The 22,804-nt window shown below is 38.8% G+C and overlaps 1 long non-coding RNA gene across 1 annotated transcript in view; it reads left to right on the top strand.

Moving 5' to 3' along the window:
• Positions 1-14,930, top strand: part of LOC308064473 — a 61,295-nt gene extending 46,365 nt beyond the window's left edge. The window contains exon 3 of the long non-coding RNA XR_013928397.1: positions 1,803-14,930. This is a non-coding gene — a long non-coding RNA (uncharacterized lncRNA). The remainder of the gene's footprint in view (positions 1-1,802) is intronic.
• The last annotated feature ends 7,874 nt before the right edge of the window (positions 14,931-22,804 follow it).

Below are 22,804 nucleotides of genomic sequence, written 5' to 3'. Positions count from 1 at the left end.
ACACAGCACCATAAGGGCTACTCTGAAGAAGATTAACTCTATCCCAGCCAGACACATCTTAAGATTTTTCCAAACATTCCCTTGTTTATTTTAATCTGTAACTTTTCTGTCTGTAACTCTTTAATTCTTTTCAGTTGTCCTAAGGTAGACCGGTGAGGTTCACCCACACACACTATTACACACAGGTTGCCAACACTACACAACATCTCTTGAGCCAGTCATTTTTAACTGAGAGTTTTTACTGAAAATTTTGTATCAAGGTAGAAGTAGAAAATATTATAACAAATGCAAGTTTCTTCTGGGTGAATTTTCCCATATATAGCGGTGCCATGTGTAAGTTGAAGATGACTAATCTACATTCCAGTTTATACTTATATGTATGCATATATTTAGACATGTATATATATGATATAGGGTATATGATATGTGACATGTGAGATATATGCATATACGTATTAATACTGCAGAATCAGAGAATGGCTGACATTGGTAAGGAGGTTGTCTAGTCCAGCATTGTTACTCAAAGCAGGATCAACTAGAGCTGATTTCTTAGGGATGTGTCCAGTCAGACTTTGAATATCTCCAGGGACTGAGACTCCACCATCTCTCTGGGCAACCTGAGCTAGTGTTCCAACATTCTCACAAAGAAAAAGAAATTTAAAAAAACCCTTTTAGTTAATTTTAAAAGGAATTGTCATTATTTCGGATTGTGCCCTTTACAGCTTGTCCTTTCATTTGACACCTTTGAGAAAAGTCTTGTTTTGTTTTCTTTACTCCCTCCAACCAGATATTTATACACCTTGATCAAATCTCCCTCGGGGCTAAACAGTCCCAGCACTGTCAGGACCTCTTCATATTACAAATTCTCTAATTCCAACGTATGCAGTGTGTGAAACTGTCTTCATTTAACCTCAAAACTTCTCTTTTCTGCCTGTTTGCACCATGATGTATGCACACTGAATTACTAAAACCTCAATCCCATAGGTAGGTGAACCAGCCAGAACTCATCATTGCTGCCTCTGGCCTGTGTGTCCGGGTTTCACCCTGTAGAAAACCAGGAAAAAAGGATGGGGCAGATGCCTCACATGGACATGGAGGTGGGACACAGCCAGAGCCCAGAACCAAGAGGCACTCTCGGATCCTGCAGTTTAGTAGCACCCTACTAAATCAAACCAATTTACCGCATGGCACAGAACAGCATAAATGCCTAGCAGCACTTCACTGTAGCTTTTTGAAGCCCTCCCACAATCTTTCCTAGTCATGTGGGTTTAATTCAAACAATGTGTCATTTTCTTAGCTTGTCAAGCTCTTAGAACCTATGCACTGCCCAACAACTTCAATGTCTTCTAAACCAGAGGGGTTTCTGCTCCCAGTTTTCACTTTTTACTTTTGCTGTTGTCTGTAAGGAAAAACTCATTATTTCAAACCTTTTACAGGGAAGATTTTTAACACAAGGGTTTGTGTTTGGGTTTTTTTTCTTAATTTCTGTTATTAATAAGAGGTAAATTGCATTGGTTTACAGAAGTATCAAATATGAACACTTTCTAGGTACTCTACTCTTGGGTATACTTGTGCTTTTAAACATCAAAGCAAACTTTTAATTATGGGAAAGGAAATGAAAACACACAGCATTTTGATATATAGCAACTGCATGGTACTTCTGGAGTTTGAGAAAGTTATTACCCTAGGGGGTTTCAAACACTTCACTGACACTTCTTATTTTCTAAGAAAAATAATAATGAATATTGGCACTAACTAGATTTTAAAAAAAACAACACTTTCTTCTCTCTCCTTTCTTTCAGCTGGTCTGAGCAGAGCTTTGGTCCAGATAAGCAAGCGGGTCTCTGTTTGGTTCAAGACCTTATTAAAGCCACAGAGTAAGATTTACATCTTCTTGTGCATGGGGAGAAGTAAGAATGGGAGGGAGTGGAGGCAGTCTGCCCATGAAAAACCAGCTACACTCGTTGCTGCATCAGTCTGCTCCCACACCTGCTCACAGAGGCAGATACATGCTAGAGCTGCGGTTCTGTCAGGTGTGATGTGGTGAGAAACACCAAAATGCTCCTGGCTGACTTTAGATCTCTATTCAGCCTTTCAGCTGGCCGTGGCAGTGTTTGTTCTAAAGAGCCAGGCATTATTTGACTGGCCCTCCTTTCCCCCAGTGTTGTTATATGTGCAATAGTTACTCTTCTGGGCATATACCATAACATTTTAAGCTACTACTGTCATCTTAATTTGGGTTTATAAAATAATTTTGTTAGAACCATCTCTACTAATAAAACATTTATATGAAGAATCAATACCTGTTCCTCTGAGTTCACCCTCTTTCTATGAGTTTTAATTTCCCCTGTGTGTGTAAGTACGTGTATGTCTAGAGCTGCTGGAACTGTTCTGGCCTGCAGGACTCAAGTTAAGCAGCATTACTAAGTGTTGACTGGGTCTGGATTAAATGTGCACTTCAGTACTGGCCAAAAGGTGTATAACATTGCCTGGAGTTCAAACTTCCCTTCTGCTGGTGCACTGATGTCTTTCTCACAGCTTCTGGCATTTTTTTTGTCTGCTTCTCTACTAGAAAAAAAAAAAAAAAAAAGTCTTACAAATACAAAACCACATTTCCAACAAAGTAGATTCATATATTTAATATATTTTAACAGAGGTAAAGTAATAGAAGGAGGACTAGGATTTAGGAAAAAAAAAGTTGTTTTTAATTCCCTGCTCTCAGACAAATATTTTCTGTGCCATTAATCAAATCATTTAGCTTTTGTGTGCCTTACTTTGCCCTTTGTGATATAGAGATAACAGCATGGCCGTGTTCTCCTAAGGATAAACTGTGTGTTGGGAGAATATCCACATTAAATTATTATAGTAATTATGATAATAAAGCTCAATTATTAAGATAGTTAAACTATAACCTAAGGCAGAGAAAATACAGATCTTAATAAGATTTGTGTTTCATAACTTATTTCAGTCAAAACACTGCACTCCTGAACACTGAAGTTATACCAAAGTACTTTACCAAGACATTTTACAAAAAAGAAGAAAACATATTTTTAAGAGTTTTGCTCCCCAGAAGAAAGACACCAAAGATAAAGTTATAATTTTATCAGTAGTGAGGACTCTGTTGAAAGAAGGAGAAGGATTAATATGAAACAATTCAAAGTAGTTGCCTGCTTATACTTTTTTATCTTCTTCACATCTGTGTAAACTCTGGAGTACAGCCACTCTAGCAAACATATGGAAAAAATAAGTCCTGACTACGTATTTTTTCACATCTCTTTATTCATACCTTTATAATATATATATATAAAAAAAAAACCCAAAAACAAAACAAAAAAAACCAACCCAAAAACCAAACACCAAACCAAACAATTCTCTGAATATCAGGAAAACTTTCACTTTTTTTATATACTTGAGATCAGAGCATTTTCTTGGGGTTTGAATCACCTCAGCAGATCTCTTTGCATCCTGATCCTACTAGGTAGCTGCCTGCAAAATAGTCACTTCTGAAACCACTCTGAAACTAAGGTGTGTGGAGCACTAGTGGTAGGTAAGTAACTTCAAAAGGAAGCATGGCCTATCATCTGACTGGGAGTGGGCACTGACTATAAGAACACAAGAGTGGTCACACTGGTTTAGTCCAAAAATCAACCTAGACCCATATCTTCTCTCCTAATGTAGCCAAAGCAGACAAGTACAGAGAATTAGAACAGGACACACATACATAGTACCTCCAGGTTGTGAGAACAAGGATGCTTGACACTTCTGCCTAGCCAGAATATACATACATATGGACATATGCACATAAATGCATATAAAATATAATAAATATATAAATTATATTGGTATAGGTGTGGATATTTTTTATAAGCTTTCACATAGTAGCTGAACATGATTAACAAGTTAGGGTTTCCTTTTTAAAGAAACCTTCCACAGCTGCACTGCTGAAAGGATTGGTTCTATCTGGAAGTTTTACCTTGTCTCCTTAATTTCTGTAAGCTAGAAGGAATCTGTCTGGAGTTGTCTAGCCAGGCACATATGGAAAGGTTTCAGCTAAACAGAGGGTTTCCCAGGAAATTTATCATTTTTCAAGACTGGCTAGCCACTTAGTAAATTTAAGTGATTTTTCATTTCAGTTGCAGAATGTTTTACATTCTTTTTTTGGCATGGTGTTTGGTTTTGGTTTTTTTGGTTTTTTTTTTTTTTTTTTTTTTTGGGTGTGGGTGTGTGTGTGTTTTGGTTTGGTTTGGTTTTTTTATACTAATCTTCTCCAGAGAAAACTTAAGTCTTTTTAGACTTGTAATACTAAGGTGGTCTGTTAAATACAGATAAGTCCTGCACTCTTCTGTGCTCAGCACACCTGGCATGGAGTCCCAGCCTCTCTGTGAAATGTCGCTTTTTTCAAATTAATTGAATCTCCTTGTTTAATAATATCTCAGAATATTCTGACTCCCTTAGTACCACATATCTCACACATCTTCTACCTTCCAGGGCACAAAGGAACTCTGTGAACCTGTCAACTGAAAGTGAAGAGGGGCAGAGAGGGGAGGAAGAAGGAGGAGAAGGAAAAAAAGGGTTTCTGTACTTCAAGAAATAGCTGATAAGCTTTGTGGTTTCAATTATTTGGTTTATGGATCAGGGAGTTGTTGGTGGTGGTTGGTTTGTTTTCATTCAGCACAGGAATTGAAAAATGTACCTGATAAAAATATACCTCATTTCTCCTTCTAACAGAATACATTTGGTACTTTGGAAATATACAGCAGAAAAAGCAAGGAAATCTTCATTTTTATTTCTTCAAACAGAATTCGAATTTATTAGGTTATTTCTTGTGTAATACAGTATACCTCATAAGTTGCAGAAATACTCTATTTTTAATACTTCCACACAACATTTAGGAAAATGATGATAATTATCTTGTTTCTCAAGCTTCAGTTTGGCTATCCAGGCTACATATTTTGTTCATTTGAACTTCAACTAAAAAATGTCATGATTTATTTTCTGATATTAATTCACTGAACTTAATAAAAATTAGGGGGTGTTCCAATGTTTTATTTTTGCATTTAATCATCTCAGTACTCTGCAAAATTGTAACTAACTCATTAATCTTGAACCACATCATAAAATATTATGTATAACATTTGAATTTGTATATCCACATGATCTTAGCAGTCCATTGTTCTCTTTGTGTCTCAAAACACTTTCTGATTATTTTAAATTCATACATTTTCTCATTTCATTCATTTGAACATTTTCCACTCCTATCATACTATCATCTTTTAGACCAAGTAAATATAGCATTCTACTTGTTCAATATACTATACAGATTTTAATAAATGATTACACACTTATCCAAGAGAGTTGGCTGAATAATTCATGATGAATCTTTCCTATTCTTCAATTTACATGAATAATTACTAGGCTGTAGACTGTTCACAAATAGTTTATTCTGAGTATTCACTATTTAAAATCCCAAATCTGTGCTGGTTTATTGATGTGTAGGTTATATGCAGGATGTGGAATATCATATTTTGCTTCCCTGAAGACTGAAATTCTTAACTTCAATGCAAAATAATGAAAGAGTTAGTAAGAAACTTGATTGCAGAATAGGGGAAACTTTTATGGAGAATGGTCTATCAATATGTCAGGTACTGAAATACCAGATGTGGCAGATGAAGAAAGCTATGTAAAAGTATTATGTAATGTTTGATAACATGTACATCATGTCATACTAAATAAATATTAAATGCTAGTAGTAAAGTTGACATTAACTTGTGCAATAAGTGTGTGATACTGGCTACAATACTGGTCAGCAAATTCATTAATGATCTGGATGACGGGGCGATGTACCCTCAGAGAATTTATAGATGACACAAAACTGGGAGGAGTGGTTGATACGCCAGAGGGTTGGTACTGCCATCCAGAGGGACCTTAAGAGGCTGGAGAAATGACCTGACAGGAATGAAACTCATGAAGTTCCACAGGGAGAAGTGCAAATTCCTGCACCTGGGGAAGAACAGCTTCAGGCACCAGGAGATACTAGGTTGGCCAGCTGGAAGGCAGCTTTTCAGAAAAGGACCTGGGGTTTCTGGTAGACACCAAATGGAACATAAGCCATAAATCTGCCCTTGTGGCAGAAAAGGCTAATGGCATCCTGGGCTGCACTGGGAGGTGTGTTGCCAGCAGGACAAGGGAGGTGATCCTTCTCCTCCCTTCAGCAGAGGCCACACCTACCGTACTTTGTCCCATTCAGGTCTCCTCGGTACAGAGACACAGACATGCTGGAGAGAGTCTAGTAAAGGGCTAATAAGATGATTAAGAATCCTGAGCGAGAAATCACAAAGGCTCAAACAGCACACATTTGCTGCTGCTAAAGATGTCTCTCAGCAATAGCAGAGACAGGAGCATGCACTATGAGAAAAGGCTGAGAGAGCTGGGACTGTTCAGCCTAGAGAAGGCTCAGGGGGATCTCCTCAATGTATATACATATCTGAAGGGAGTGTAAAGAAGATGGAGCAGAGATCATTTCAGTAGTGCCCAGTGACAGACAAGAGACAATGGGCACAAAATGAAACACAGGAGTTTCTGCCTGAACAGCAGGAAAAACGTTTTTTTTTTTTCACTATGAAGGTGACCAAGTACTGGCACAGGTGCCCAGAGATGCTGTGGAGTCTCCAACCTTGAAGGTATTCAAAAGCCATCTGGACAAGGTCCTGGGAAACTGGTTCTAGGTGTCCAGGCTTGATCAGGGAAGTTGGATAAGATGATCTGTAGAGATCCATTCCAACCTCAGCCTTTCTGTGACACTGTGATTCTGACAGCTTGCTGGTAGATTTAATAGAACACCCACCATCAGGAATTACAATTAAGTAGCAGTGTTTCTAGTTGAGGTCCATCAGGATTAGCCTTATGTTTTCCAACATTTTAGCAGTGATCCAGAGTAAAAACATCAGTGCAATGCTGATGAAATTTACAGAGGAAAATACTGGCAGAAAAGCAAAAAAATGATCAAGAAGGGAAATACTCCTAGAAATATAGACTCCTTAGTAAACAAAGCATATTTGCACAAAATATGTTCTAATATAGCCAATTGCACAGCTGAGGAAGGGAAAAATTGAACCTAATGATTCTGAAAAGATCTAGGAACGGCTAAAACAATACTCAATGACATTATCCATTATAGCTGTGACAGCAAATACCTGTTCTTTGACTAAAAAAACCCCAAACTCTTACAATGAGTGAGAATAGAAAATAACATTATTTGTGCTTTTAGCATATAGAAACTGATTTTTTAATTTAGAGTGATAGTTAGTTTTATACACTTAAACATGGTTATTGGCAAATTGAAGCACAAATATGCAAAACAGGAAAAACAGGAAAAATTAGAAGACTAAATGCAGCTGAGAAGCTTTGAGAGATCTATTTCATCAGTTTAGCAAAGAAAGCACTGAGACGTAGCTTGTGTAAAGTAGCTAAAAGTATCAAAGAAACTCAAATGTAAAAGAAATGAAAACATTATCCTTGACAGTGAGCAGAACAGAATATTCTGACTTTGCTTTTCTTTTTTTCTTTCTTTTTTTTTTCTCCCCCCCCCCCTCCCCAAATACATGCTTCTTTGTGGAAACTCTGAATTTTCTGCATGACATGAAGTGTTCCTCAGTTCCTGAATGACATTTCTACCATAGGCAATATGGATTGCTTCATGTACAGGTCATCCTTGGTGACATAAGTATTTAAATTTCTAGTCTGGCTGTGATAAAAAATGAATCATGAGAGCACATACAGCTGGACTGTTGTCCAAGCAGGAACTGGAGTCTTTCACAGTTTGATTATACCTATATTTTTAGAGATTTTGGAAAACCCTTATTTCATTCTATAATGGCATTAAAACAGATTTAAAAGTTTCTGGATTTCACAAAATTGCATTCTTTTTATTCCTTCTAACTCACCTTAAGAGTTAACTAATTGAAATAATTGCCAGAAGAAATAGAAAATCTTTTCTACTTTGCACTGTAAAAATTTTTTTAAATATGCAGTACTGCTTCTTGGGGTAGGAAGAATTTTGCCAGGAACAAATTATTTCTCTTCATACCAAGACAAACAAATGAAATGCTTAAGTCACACAAGAGGCTTGTTTCATGATCAGATGTTATTTACTGTCTTTTTAATCGATGACTTTTTTTTTAAAAAAAAAAAAAAAACAACCCTTCTAAAGAAAAATTCTTCCCAAAGCAGCAAGAAGTTTAGGGAAATTGAATGGATTGTTTCACCATTTTGGAATGTTTTGTTTTGGAAAGATTTGTAACAAAAGCCATCCCATCCCTGAAACAAAACCAACAAGAAAAGGCTTGCACTCCTATTGTACAGGTTCTGACTGTTTATTTACCTAATAACTTAGTGACTAGGGCATTCATCCAAAGTCCATGACAGAATTCCTTTGCTTTTCTTCAGGGATCTCAGCCAAGATATCCAGTAAGAATACTCTACTAATCTTATAGTACACTTTGAGAAAGGATGCTGTCAGTCTCTCCTAGGGATGCTGCTCTGCCTTTACTAAATATTTAATAGTCATTGTAGTAAGATTTGGAAAGTAGGTATAGATCTAGACAACTGAACTACAGAACTAAGCTTTTGCTTGATGTTTTAAAGAAGACTTAAATATTTAATGTAGAGAAAAAAAATATCAACAGTAGAGACTAAGGTTTGTCTTAAAATGCATGCTGTTGAGAATGCACTTTGGCTATTGCATAAAAACTGAAATCTTTTCTCTCTTTACTGTGAAAGAAAAAAAACAACCAACCAAAAGAACCCCAGATTAAATCCATAAAGACAGATTCTACATCTTGCTTGAGTTTTCTGACCACTGCCATACTGTACAGCGTAAGAAATAATTCCACTATCCATTGTAGTTTCTAAATTCACTCTTTCATTACCTCTACTTTTATTAAAGAGCTATTGGAACATTTCAGAAATTCAAAAACATATTTAAATAATTCCATTTTAATATCCATAAGTGTTTTTCGTTACTCACATGCACACTCAACTGCCAAAAGACAAACAAAAAGTAATTAGGGCATGACTGAACCTGAGTTTATCCTTGGTTCAGTCCACAAAGCAATCAAATACTGATGAGGATAACCTCTCACAAAATTAGGACACAATGGAAGGACTGCTATTTCCCTTTTTTTTTTTTTTAATTAATATGCAAAATAAATTTATTTTTGTTACTTGACTTCTATATATTTTATTTTATTTTCAGTTTAATCACAAATGCTTAGCAGTCTAGTTTATATACCACTGCTTATAAATTGATCAGAAAAAATTTGCATGCTACTGGACTTGTTAAAACTATTTCAACTTTATTATAGGGCTGTCAACATATATTTACATTCATATGAGTATCCTGTGTTTGTGTACATTCTATTTATCATAGGGAGACTCACTCTGCATGTGGTGCTAATTAGTAGGATGCCAGGATAGCAGCACTGAATTATGTTTAGCTAAGGCAGATACAAAGAGACTGGAAGCTTGCCATTCACAGCCCATGAAACAGACCCACCTGTACTAAAAAGTCCAGAAACAACTCTTTCCCATAACAACAGCATACAAATTTTACCATCACCCCAGACACTTTTTTCCCCTGCAGTTGCTGAACACCTTCTGATTTTGTAGTTAACTGGAAAATGACCCATGCCCTACAAAAGGTTAAGCAGTGGGTGCTGGAATATCAGCACCATATGAATAGCGTACCTACAGTGATGGACTGTAAATGGCCTTGTGCCCATAGTAACTCTCAAGCTGTTTTTCTGCCACATGTTAAATCTGTTAGGTTTATATTTAAGTTGAAAATCATTTAATATCTGTAATCAGTGAGGATCCTAGAGGGACATCTAGCAATTCATTTTAACAGCCTTTGGTGCAGCAGCAGTATTGCTGGATGTCTTTTGATAGCCTACTGTATGTATCAAAATGCCAAGCAACTTAGCAGTATGTTTTTGTAACAAGGAGGCAGCAGTTCGCTTTTGCATTTCAACCCCTCCAAATTTTTAATCGTGAGCCCCCTGTTGGTAAATGAGTTAAACCGATTGTAGTGATTACTTGAGCAATAGCAAGAACTTCATAATTAGAAAGTCATGCTATTGATCTTGTTATGAACTGTTTTCATTAGAAATGTCTAGAAATTACCATTCCCCTGAAAATAGTTCACAAAAATAGAGACACGCTTAATTAATTCTAATGCAAGGACAAACTTAGTATTTTGTTTTAAAATCTGAAACAAACTCCAAATTGAGATTTCAGCTTTGTTTTTTATTTATTTTAGTGATCCTGAACAAGAACTGAGCATTAAAATAAACAAGAAATACCAAAACCAACTTTATGAAAATGGAGCTTCTACATATTATCATTAAAATAAATTAATCCACAGAGGGAAGTTATTTCTCTCCATATGAATATGAGAATTACAGCCAAAGTCTTCAGTGGCTTTTATCTTGTATGGCAGTTACAGGAAACCAAAAGAATTTTATTTTTTTAAAAATAATAAGAAGAAGGTTTTACAGAAAACATATTAAATATATTGACCCTTCCTTTTTCATTCTTTTCTTCACAGCTATAAAGCAGAACATAATGAAGAAGCCTAATTTTAGCTTATATCATGAGAAGGTCGTAGTGTGACTCCTTTCTCTTCTATTTTCCTTTGCTTTTGTGGAGTGAATCCTGATATGACAGATATTAATACCACAGATACCCAGGTTTAAGTACCCGTTTGCATAGGGCACGACTTTCTAATGTCCATAATGTTTGCACAAATGCGACTCTTTCAGCTTTAATTTTGAGACAGCTAAAGGAGAAGAGATACAAAAAGGTAGTAGTAAAAATCAATTATATGGACTTTCTAATTATAGATTTCAAGAGGACAGTGTCTCAGAATAACAAGCAATGAAAGACTCAGCTCATTGCTTGATATATTGTGTACTCTAATGCATAACTCACTAAGTGTTATCAACTGCAGATGACTTCCGAAGAGGCTCTTGAGCATCCTCTTCATCCCATGTAGACACCCAGAACACAGACACCTGTGGCTGGGCAATTTCATAAGCTTTTTTTACAGACAGGAGTTCAACACACTGGTAGGATAATAATAATCTCATTTTAATGTACACTTAAGAAAGTCAGAAAAGTTACCCATTTCCTTCTATGACTTATAAAGGAAGTCAAACACGGTTTGTAGACATCAGCAGAGATACTGATTTCTAGTGTTGCTGTTCAGGCTGAGGTACATTTTGGTAGCTTACAGGGCATATGAGTGAAAACATGAGGTTACCACCAGTATCACCCTGGAGACTACGCTGCCTGAAAAGCACTAAAAATAGCCTCATGTGTCTTTGGAGATACTGTCGGCTTCCAAAGGAGCTGGAGGTGGGGAAAGAGAGAGAGAATATATAGAAATAAATTAATGGAGAATTGGGAACTCTGTCAAAAGACCTTTATGTTACTGAACTTCTTCAAGCTCAATAAACTCAGCACAAATGGAGGACTTTGAGCAACATACACTCTGGGGAACAGCATGCTTCTAATATACCATCCACTAAACTGCTGTGGGAAAGAAGCAGTTACACTTTCTGAAAGGATGTCTGTGGCTACTAAAATATTAGTAAACTGAACAGCAGTGGAGCATAATCCTGGATGCTGGAAACCAGCAGTCTGTGTTGTTAAATTGCAAGAATGGTCCACGGACAGGCTTCAATCTACACCAAGTAGCTCTCCCACCCCAGTTCAAGTCATGGCTGGAGTGACCATTCCCAGCAGGCAGTTTGTGTGCTCTACATCTGTTCCAGTCTGGGACAGCCCAAGCCAGGGAGATTCAGTGTTGTACCCGAAGCACGATGAAGATGCAAACGAGGTCAAGTGCTGCCAATCAGGGAGCTTTATTGGAGCAGAGTGTTGATAAGAAAAGAGTGATAGGAAAAGGAAGAAAGGATAGAAAAGAAGGAAATCTATCTAGCAGTCAGGATAGAGTTGGAAGAGACAGTCACCACCATGGATCCAGCAGCGTCCCGTTGGTCCATAGTCTCATTGTCCGGGGGGGATGGGGGGGGGGGGGGGGGGGGGGGGGAAGGGCGCTCCAGACAGCGCCCTCACTGTTCGATGGCACAGCCTACTGTAGGGCATTTGGGGAGACCATTTCCTGACAACGGCACACACTGCCTGTCCATGCACACACCCCACCTCAGCATGGTGGTTGTAAGGGGCACACACGGCGACCGCATGGTCCTTTGTCCTGGACTATGCGTGCCTCAGCAGGCTGAGGTGGTCGTTCGTGTCTGGACATGTCCCCCAGAATGATGGGGCTGCTTGACCCTGGTCGAAGTCTGGTGTCAGGGGGCTGTTTGCTCCATGTCTGGTCCACAACTGCCAAGTTCCCACCAGGCAGCTTTACACCAAGCTCAGCAGGTACACAAACAAGTTATGAGACCGTCAGCTCACAATATGGTCTCCCACACCACCCCATGTCTCAAAGTTTGTCACCTCTTCGTCCATGGTGGTGGAAAGGTAGAGAAAATAGTAAACTGTGGAAAAGAGCATAGTTTATACAATGCTTACAACTGGGGTTTCAGGCTTAGACCAAAATACCACACAGATACTTTTGCATCATCATCAGATGAGGCAGCTATGAATTGCACACTTGAAACAGTACACTGGATCAACTGTACAAAGCATTGAATTAAACATGGGAGGAACAGTAATAATGCAACACCACATAACATATAGGAAAGGACGTGTTTGACCCATGGGGTACCTGAAGCCAAGAGAAGGGACCAAATTCCCAACTCTCCCAGGTCTGTACAGGGACATGGGCCAGTTTTCATATTCCTGAAGTAATACACTTAACAACTTGGCCATTATCATCAATTTTTAAACAACAATTAGAATCAATTATTTTACCACAGACATCCCCTTCCTCAGCTAGCAAGTAATCGGGAACCATTTGGTGTTAGAATACCACTGTTCACACTTGCATGGCCTGATACACCAACAGATCAAGGGCACGAGCATTCTCACTGGTGATAATTTCTAGGACAGCTTTTAACCATATGATGTGATTTAAATTATAGATAACTCCTCGAGTACCCCTAACCAGTTTGTTAGAGTTCCAAGTGGCTGGTTCATAATACTCGTGCTACATACTTCTCTGCAGTAGTATTACCTCACTGACAAGTAAAAATAGCCATATTAAACCCTTTACCCTTTGCCACAATACTGATACATTTGTGATTATTATATGAACATCGTATCCAAGTACCATTGGGTAACTGAACATGGGTCTGATACCACTTGCTTTTATACCTTGAACAATTATGAGGTTTACACTGTGGTTCTACAATTGTAACCTAGGGTTATACATTCATTTTCCCATCCATGACCTGAGATAGCAAGTCGAGGGTCTCCCAAGGTGTTAAGCACAAAGAGAATACAGTCAACCCAAGCAGTGTGTGTGATAGTACACTATACATGCTATGAACATCAACAAGGCTAAAACTACCAATATTATACAAGAATCAAGACCAGCGTCTGTTTCTTACAGTGAAAGTCTCAACTTTGTCCCATCAGCTTCATCTGTAAAAAGGAAGGAAAAAAGGACTCAGTCTCAAGGGAACCAAAACTGAATCAACATTATTAGGATGGGATAAACCATTTTATATTAATTTTGTTCTTTTCCATGGGCATCTTTTGCCTTCCAGTAGTATTTATTCACAGGAGTTTCAAGTACCAATAGAATGGTCCCAGCAGTGGGCAATTGTATCAGCACTGGTTGGCCTGGCAAGTGAGAGGGGTTCTGGGGATGGTACACTAGTTGGTCGACTGTCCCCATAGTAGCAAGGGGATTCCCCCCTTCCAAAGGGTTAAGACCCCCAGCCCAACCGGCTGCTCTCTGGGTCGGGGACCAGGCTGCACAGTACTTCCCAGTGGTGGGGAACACTCCTGGCCCCCAGCAGCCCTCGGCTCCCTTTTCCCTCAACAACGCCTGATCCCCCCAGACAACGACACTCTCCAAACACATTCTGTCTCTGACTCCTCAGCAGTACCTGAGGCCAAACACTTTTTTCAATTTAGCCAATTCAGTAGCAGAATATGGATTTTCTTTACTAGTCACTCGAGGAAATTCATCTTCATCATCCTCATATTTAAACTCAGTCTTGGCCAAGGAGCGCAGGGAACAGATGGGGCCAGCCAGTTTGCCCAATTGTGATTTTGCTTCCCCCAATTCAGTACTGGGACGTTCACTATTTTTTTCAGGGCGCAAAGAGCTGTCCTTGCCCTCGACAAGCTGCGCTTTCAAGGCCGACTGTAAATAACCGGCTGGGCTCTTGCCTCTGCTAGCTGTCCCTTCAGTTCGCTGCTCGGCCGGTCACACCTTGCAGATGACGCCCTTTTCCCGCGCCCGGCACGCGGGGGGAGCCCCGTGTCCCTGCAGCCGTCGTGCGACACCCCGGCCCCGGGGCTGCCTTGTCACTCGCAGCGACAGGTGCGGTGGCGGCCCCCGGGGCAGCTCGTTCCTACACACACGCGCAGAGACACGCGCCCGGTCCCCGAGAGGGGACACTTTCAGTCAAGGCGGGCGACACCCAGCGCGCGCCCGGCCCGCGCCGCCAACTCAACCGTTGGGGCCGGGACAGCGCGCGCCGGGGCGGTTCCGTGCGGTGCCCGGAGCGAGATGAGGCGCGAACGAGGTGAAACGGCGCCGGTCAGGGACGCGTGTTGGAGCGGCGCGTTGGTCGGAGGCGAGCGACAGGAGACGGGAGACAGGACAGAGAAGCGGGAGGCCCGGCCGGCAGCCGGGTAGAGCTGGAAGAGACAGTCGCCACATGGATCCGTGCCCGGCGGCGGCGCCCCCGCCGCTCGATGGCGCCCGGGGCGCTGGGGGAGCCCGTGACCCTGACGGCGGCACCTGCCGCCCGCCCGCGCCCCCCGCGCGCCTCCCCGCCCCGCCCCCCCCCCCCCCCCCCCGGCACGGCGGCTCCGGGGGCCGCGCGCGGCGCCCGCGTGGTCCTCCGTCACGGGCTGCGCGCGCCTGGCGGCTGGGGCGGCCGGTCGTGTCCGAACGTGGCGCCCGGGACGCTGCGGCCGCGCCTGGGCCCGGCCGGTGCCCGGTGTCGGGCGGTGTTTGCTCCGTGTCTGCTCCGCAGCGTCCGCGTCCCCGCCAGGGGCCTGGGGCCCAGCTCGGCCCGGGTGTGAGCCAGCCCGAGACCGGCGGCGCGGTGTGGGCTCCCACGACGTTGTGCTCCCAGATCTAAGGAAGTTTATTATTAATGCTGGGCCGCTCTGTGCCTCACTTGCTGAGCACGGATAATTCACTACTGTGGATACAGCCCACGAATCTGCATGTCCTAAACATAACCTGTCACCCTTGCTAGCAGTGACTGTCAGAGTACTGTTTCTGGTTATCACAATTACTGTGCATGATTAGCCAGAACGATTGTAATTACTTTGCTCCTTTAATGAAGCCTAACTTCAGCCATGGTCACACTGCCTGTGTAATATTACCCATACAAACCCAATTTTAAACTATGTTGATAAAATACACTTTTTCTCTTCCCTAATATGCAGCGGCTTCCATAAGCAGTAAAGCCAATAATATTTTAGAAACTGCAGACATCTTTGATAGTGGCAAACTAAGCTAGATCTAGTGGCAATTGGTTAGAGATTGCCTTAAGGCACTGTTCTGCATTTGAGTTAGCACACAAACTACTAAACTTGCAAACTGCTGAAGAAGTACATTGAGTTAGTCAGACTGCCCTTCTTGAACCCATCTCCTCTGGGACTGCAGATACTATTTACGACGGTCTTGCCCTTTTTCCTTTAGACATTGATAGGTACATAAGGAAAAAGTAGTCCACCACTTTATTAGAGATGGCTCTGCCCACTCCTTGTTCTTCCTCTGTGTGTTGGAGGTGGCAGAAATTACTGGAGAATATTATGATCCTGTGATTTGCAGAATGTCAGGGCTAGTCATACGTCAGAGCAAAATGTTACCTGGCAAACAGTCTTTTTCTGTATTACTGTTTCATTGATAGATACAATCATTCTAAAAAGAGGCAACTGAAAAAAAACATATAGAAAAAAAAAGCAAAAAAGCTTTATAGAGGTGGTAATTTTCCACCTTGAATGCTTATGGTATCTCCACAGTAAATCATTTCTGTCCAAAGTACAGCTGTTAAGATTTGGGAACGTAATAGCATGATGTTTTAAGACTTCCTTTTTTCAGGAGAGAGAATATTTCTATTCAGAGGAAGAATCACCATAAGTATGAATATTCAAATCACATATTGCAAAAGTTTAATTACAGTAAATGTCACTCCAGCTATTGGTAAAGAAATGAGAAAACAAGAAAAAAGCCTTGTGCCTTTCAAATAAAATCAGTTGCAAGGCCGCTGAGACTTCATGAAGTCTTTCATATATCTCCACAAAAGTGATAGAAATCTTTGGGATGTCATTTCCAAGTTCTGTCTGGGGCGTCAACTAAGACAATGCTGAAAAGATATTCAAGGCCACTCTTGCAGAGTAAGAAATCCATGACAACCCATTGTTCCAGCTACTATGATTACGATGCCCCTTGTAACTTAGTCATTATACATATTTTCTCTTTCACGTATATACAAACATTCACACTTAGGCATTTGCAAATCATAATTTTAAGTACCCCAAAAGTGAGCTTGAATCATCTCTAATAATCTCTTAGACTAAGTGACTAATACCTGAAACAAAACATAACAAACAAACAAAAGTCAAACAACAGCTTCCAGAATAACAAATGACTGAATGAATAATGATCTCTTTAAATTCCCAGCATCTTCTGATATTGCCATTTAATTCCTCTAGTAACATATACAGCTGGTGCTTTACTATATGTTGTTCTAATTGTGCTATTTTTTATTACCCTATGCAAGCTGGCAAGTGAATGACCTTAGATCTCCCCAGTTCTTCGTTCAGATTATCAGGAAATTTTCAAAGAAAGGTTTCAAAAATTGAATAACTTTCAAGGCCTGTAACACAAAGATAAAATACACAGTTCATCTAAAATATTATTGTTTCTCTTAGCCTTTTCCAGACCTTACCATCTTCACATTTAAACTGTATGTACCTTTACTAATATTAGATTTACTATGCACTATGTCTGTGTCTCACAGAATGATCTTGACCAGCAGAGACCCAGTAAGGAAGCAGATCAATTAGCTGAACTGGAAAATATACAGAAAAAAAAAAAAAAAAAAAAAAAAAAAAAAAAAAAAAAAAAAAACATAATTTTAAAAAGCTGACTGTAATGTAAGAGAAAAATAAATTAAACAATTCATGACTGAAGAAGGAAGATTATAAACCAAGTCATACTGAACACACTGAAGCACTAGAACTGGTTGCCCAGAGCAGCCGTGGGACCTCCATCCTTGGAGCCTTTCAAAACTCAACTAGACCCCAGGCAAACTGACCTAGCTCTAGTCATAGTCCTGCTTTGGGGAACAGATTAGCATATACGACTTCCAAAAATCCATTCCAGCCTAAATTGTCCTGTAATGAACAACAAACTCTTTGATAGAAAGTAATTTTCATCTTGCATCATCTTACTTTTATTTCCATACTTTGTTTTCTTAATAGTGCTCAAAGAAGTTTGATTTCAAAGAAGCTGAAGCCTGCTCATAGACTAATCCATACTAAAAGTAATTTGGAAGATATCGACAGAGATAAAGCCTCCGCTTGAATATTTTGAAATCTGGCTATAAACAGTAATAGTTTTTGAGGAAGAAAACCAAAATCCAAACACAACAGTATAAGTAAAAAATAAGACATAGCTTAGGCTGTCAATTTGTCTCACAGGGTAAATTAAGAACAGCTCGTCAATACTAAATTATCATTTCTGACAGCCAATGACAATTCCCTTAAGACACAGAATATATCTTTAAAGTTTATGACATTAGTTTTCCATACTTTCTCCCTGTCATAAGAGTGCCAAATATGACGTCAGTCGCAAAAACAGCATCCTGAACCTAGGAAAGAAAAGTGTCCAAGAATTTGACAGCTTCATCTTCATTAGCACCTGTTGTCAACATATATTTTTGTCTCTAGAGTGTATAAAATGTCCCAGCTGAAATTTTTGCACAAATAATCAATAGAAAAATACCGTAACTGAATACTGAATTCATTAGTCTATTTTTTAAAACTTAAATTGCTTACAGTATCAAAGAAACTAATTCATGATGCTCACTTCTATTCATTCAATGACAGAAATTTAAATTTCAGTTTTCATGGAAAAACTTTGATCATTTTACCTGAGCAGGAAAAAATAGATTAGAATAAAGGAAACAATTTGTAAAATCATTTCAAAAGGTTGTCAGTATGACACTGCATTTTTTTGTCCTATATTGTTCATTTTACGGTTTGATTTGCTATGTTTGCATTTAGATCACTGACACTTTGCACCCAGCTGAAATTAAACTAGAAATTGTGGGTACCTGCTCATAAGTTGTTTATGTTACAATCAGGGAAAAGCAACAAACAAAAATTTTTGAAGGTAACTGAAAGAAAAGATTCTTTCTTGTCTGTGAAGCATTTGTTAAAATCTTTACTAAAATGATACTGCGAAGAATAAGAGTGAGCTCAGGAATAGAATCAAGGCAGCTATTTCAAGTACAGCAGTCAGTCAGCATTTATAGCTTAATCCTAAATATCCCTGTGGAGTTTGTGTCTCTCATGCATTTCTCCAGAGAAATAAATACTTTCCTAAGGGATGGTGACAAAATCCAAACTGCAGACTGAAAATGTCTGGGAAAAAAATGTCAAATGAGCAAACCAGTTTCTCCTCTTCCTGAATATTCCCAGAAGTATTTCAAGCTGTGACTTGAGAACTGATGGGTAAAGCTCATACCAGAAAGGCCTTGTCACAAAGACCAGCAGTATTTTCAACTTCTAATTCCTCCTCAGTAATGCAGAAAAGATTTTGTATCTCCCCACCATTCCCAGCACTTCCTCATTAAAGAGACTAAAAAGACCTTGCAGACATGGAGTGTACCTTCTAGAATGCCTAATGATTTAGGGAGGGGAAAAGCATTATTCTTTCTCGGTGTTTCATTTTTTCCTAGGATCTCCATTAATAGAGAATGTTTTGATCTGTGTTCACATTGGGTATTAATTCATGCCTTGAATGTGAATTAAAGCTGAAACTATTGTTCACCCACTATGCTTACATTTGGACTCACATTTGGTGTGAGTCAAAGGTGGGTTTTTTTTATTTAGACCTCAAAGTCAGAATTTCAACTGCGGTATCAAGGGCTATTGAGAATCATGCTCACAACATTCTGGCCTTTTTCATTATTTTATATAGATATTAAAATGTCAACCAGAACTGCGGTCATGAAGATAATCATCTCATTCTCATGTTATGGGCATAAGACATTAAAACACAAGAACCAAATCTCTATTTAAAAAGTTCCCCTAACTCTCCCTGATGATGGGCTTCCGCATTGCCTAACCTTGATTCAAAATCCCGATTTTCCCTTTGGAGACCTCTTACTTTCATTTGGATTGTCTTTTTCCAGATTTTGAGCTACCAATAGATATTTTCTCCTTTTCTTTGTAAGCAAAACAAAAGTGATCTGATTCCAAAATCCTCTTTTCATGGACAGAGACAGATGGTCCCTGGTGACAAGCTACAGCTTTCATTCATTCAGTGTTCTATTATGCAAATTCAGGGCAAATATGCAGGGAAAAAAAGGACAATTTTTTACTCTGCAAACCCCCCACAGTATCTAGCTTCCTGAATATCTCCATGCTATGAGTGGTACTCAAGCAAAGGTGTAATCAGAAGTAGGATGGATGGCTGAATTTATGTAAATTTTATCAAAAAGCCTACCTGAAATAGGTAGGAAAGACAAGAGAAATAGTTGAGGTGACTTCTGTGATTTTCAGCTCATACATTATAGAATCATAAAATCATGGAAACATTTAGGTTGGAAAAGACCTTTGAGATCACCAAGTTCAACTGTTAACCCAGCACTAACACTGCCAAGTCAACCACTAAACCATGTCACTAAGCGTGTCATGATTAGCTAGACTTAGCTAAGGTACTTTGCATGTCAGTTGTACACAAAATTATTCCCAAGAGTCAAAATCTTCTACTTACAAGAGAAGCTGAATGTGTAATGGGGCTGTAAAATGTGGATATTTGAAACTGGAAATTAGATCAAGAAATATATTAAGAAACAGAAAAGGCTAATTAACAGACTTCCTTCCTCGGTACTTAAGACAAATAATATAAATATATATAAATTAATTTCATTATCTTGGCCCTTCTGGTCCTTCTATATTCTGAATTTCTGAAATCATGTGATTTTTTGAAACATTCTACATGAGTATACTTTAAATAGATTTCAACTTATGGATAATACAGTTTCTCCTTATTTATTTTGTTTGCCTACAACCTAGAATTTCATTCTATTTAAATGTAATCTTTTCAGACAATACTGTTCATTTTGTTTCTGTAATGGTCTACATCCTTAAAAACCTTCAACAGATCAATGGACTGCTGTTACATTTATTGATACTTGAATATTTAAAAAAAAGGGCCAAAATTTTGAAAATTTTATTGATACTTACTAGATATTTTCCATTATAACAATTTTTTTTCCTTCTTCCCTGTAGAATAAGTCCTCCAAAAAGAAGCCCATGGTATTTTCCATGGAGCCCTTTTACTGCATCCATGAAGACAGATTCATTTAGTGGTCAGAGTAGTCCACTAAGTTACTGACACAGAGAAATTTAGTAGAGTTTTGAAAGATGTTACCTTTGTTTCTCTGTTTGTGTTCTTCTCTTCAATTTCCATTCTTTTATGTTACCACATTCTAATGTATCTTCACCATGTACAGCATGACAAACTCTTCAGTATCACTGCCAAACCAATCAGCACACTAAACAATGGTTCTTAGTTGCTAACATGTAGTTATAGTAAGAGATAATTATTATAGTGGCTGAATCAGCTCAGGAAGTAGACAGGAAAACCACATTATTTGAAAGAAATGGAAGGGGAAAAATACCCAAACCCTCAATACTTCAAATAAGAAAATATAGATAGAACATTTGAATTTCAAAGAAAAAAAAAAGTTATTTTTCTGAATTGGTTACAGAAAGGTCACAAAAGAAGCAGTTCCATTTTTATTCTGTTGTTATTCTAACAGTGAAGTGTTGTGAATACTCACTAATTAAGAGGATCTTTGCAAAGCTACTTCTGATTCACATTTTAATAAAACCCCATGGTTTTTCGTTACAGACAGCAGTGGTTCTGAAGTGCAAAGATAAATTTTGATAACATCCGAGTTAAAAGTAGCATATAAATTTTGGCAAAAAATGATCTGCAGGAGAACTGTGTATAACAAAACCTATGATGATAATAAATTTCCAAAGTAGTAAGGCAAGGGTAATAAACAGGGTTTTTCATGTTGAAAGCAACCTATGATCAGTGATGTTTGTTTAGAATGTGAGAGACAGATCAAGTCTCTGCTCTGTTGGCAGTTTAATGGCTTTGAACCATCTGAATATTGAAACTGGTAGCCATTTCCAGGTGAATTGCTCTCCTGAGGTGAACAGAGTTCATTTCAAGCCTTGACATGTTTTACTTAATAGAATTTGTGTTTTCTTACTTACCTGCAATGTGGCTCTTCTCCTTCTTTTATTGATTTCTTTTCTCAGGGTCTGTTCTATTAATCCACATGCCCCAATCCTGCTGCTATTGGGTCACTACCACTTCTGATATATGTTGCTCCCTAATGAAGTCAGCTATGCCCTTGTTTCTCTTAATGTGATGTTTTATTTTCTGCTAAAGCCTGACTTCACAGAACCTCAACAAAAAAGCTAGGAATTTAACTCTTTGTTACATTCTCATATATTTTCGTGATTTTAACCATAAATCTCTTATTAGGTGGGATTTCACTGAAGTCTGAATTCCTGGTATTATTGCTTTATTTATTTTATTGCTAAAATAGTTACATATTTCAGACTGCTTAGTCTAGGAAGTAACATGTGTCTACACTGTTAATGTCTAATGAACCATCTTTTAATGAAAAGGATTCCGTGCCTCCATATTGTCCACTTGCCAAATTGTCCAGAAACATCTGTGTGACCCTAAAGTCTTCCAGGACCTACACACTCAAGTAGAGAAGACTTCAGTCTGAAGACCTTCAAAGATCTTTAACTTTTTCCATTGACTGTACCAGAAATTCAGGTCCCAGTACAGTAAGTTGGATTTCATCAAGTAACTAAAATTTTGAAACCTCCCAGACCAGAAGTGAATATGACTTTTATAGCACCTGCTCCATGTCTGCCAGCTGTTTGAAGATGTCTCTGCTTACCTAGGTTGTCCCAAATGTTCTAGATACCTATATTGAGGCAACCGACTTGGAGTCTGGATGTTGTGGTTGTGATTTTGATCTGACTCCCACTTAAGATCCCATCCTATTTTTTTAAAAAAAAATCTTAATTTTTGTCAAGATCATGTCTTAAAAATTAAAACTCAGAAAGCAAATGTAACAAATTAAAAAACATTAATTTACTGACTTTTTCTCTGGCTTGGATTTGATGATTCAGCACTTATTCTGTTCTTCTACCTGATTTATGAAAGACATGGTAAATCAAGCTAGGGAATCAATGAGTAGTTTTCCACCATAAAAATAGAATACATTGAAGAGAGTCTTTAAAAAGTAATATAGAAATGAGTACGCTTCTTAAAATAGTAATAATCATGTAGTTTTAGTAAATTCCTGGCACT

The sequence above is a fragment of the Falco punctatus genome (assembly GCF_963210335.1).
Source record: "Falco punctatus genome assembly, chromosome: 5".
Classification (NCBI taxonomy): Eukaryota; Metazoa; Chordata; class Aves; order Falconiformes; family Falconidae; genus Falco; species Falco punctatus.
The sequence above is the reverse complement of the archived record's forward strand: the minus strand, read 5'-3'. Positions and strand labels throughout refer to the sequence as shown.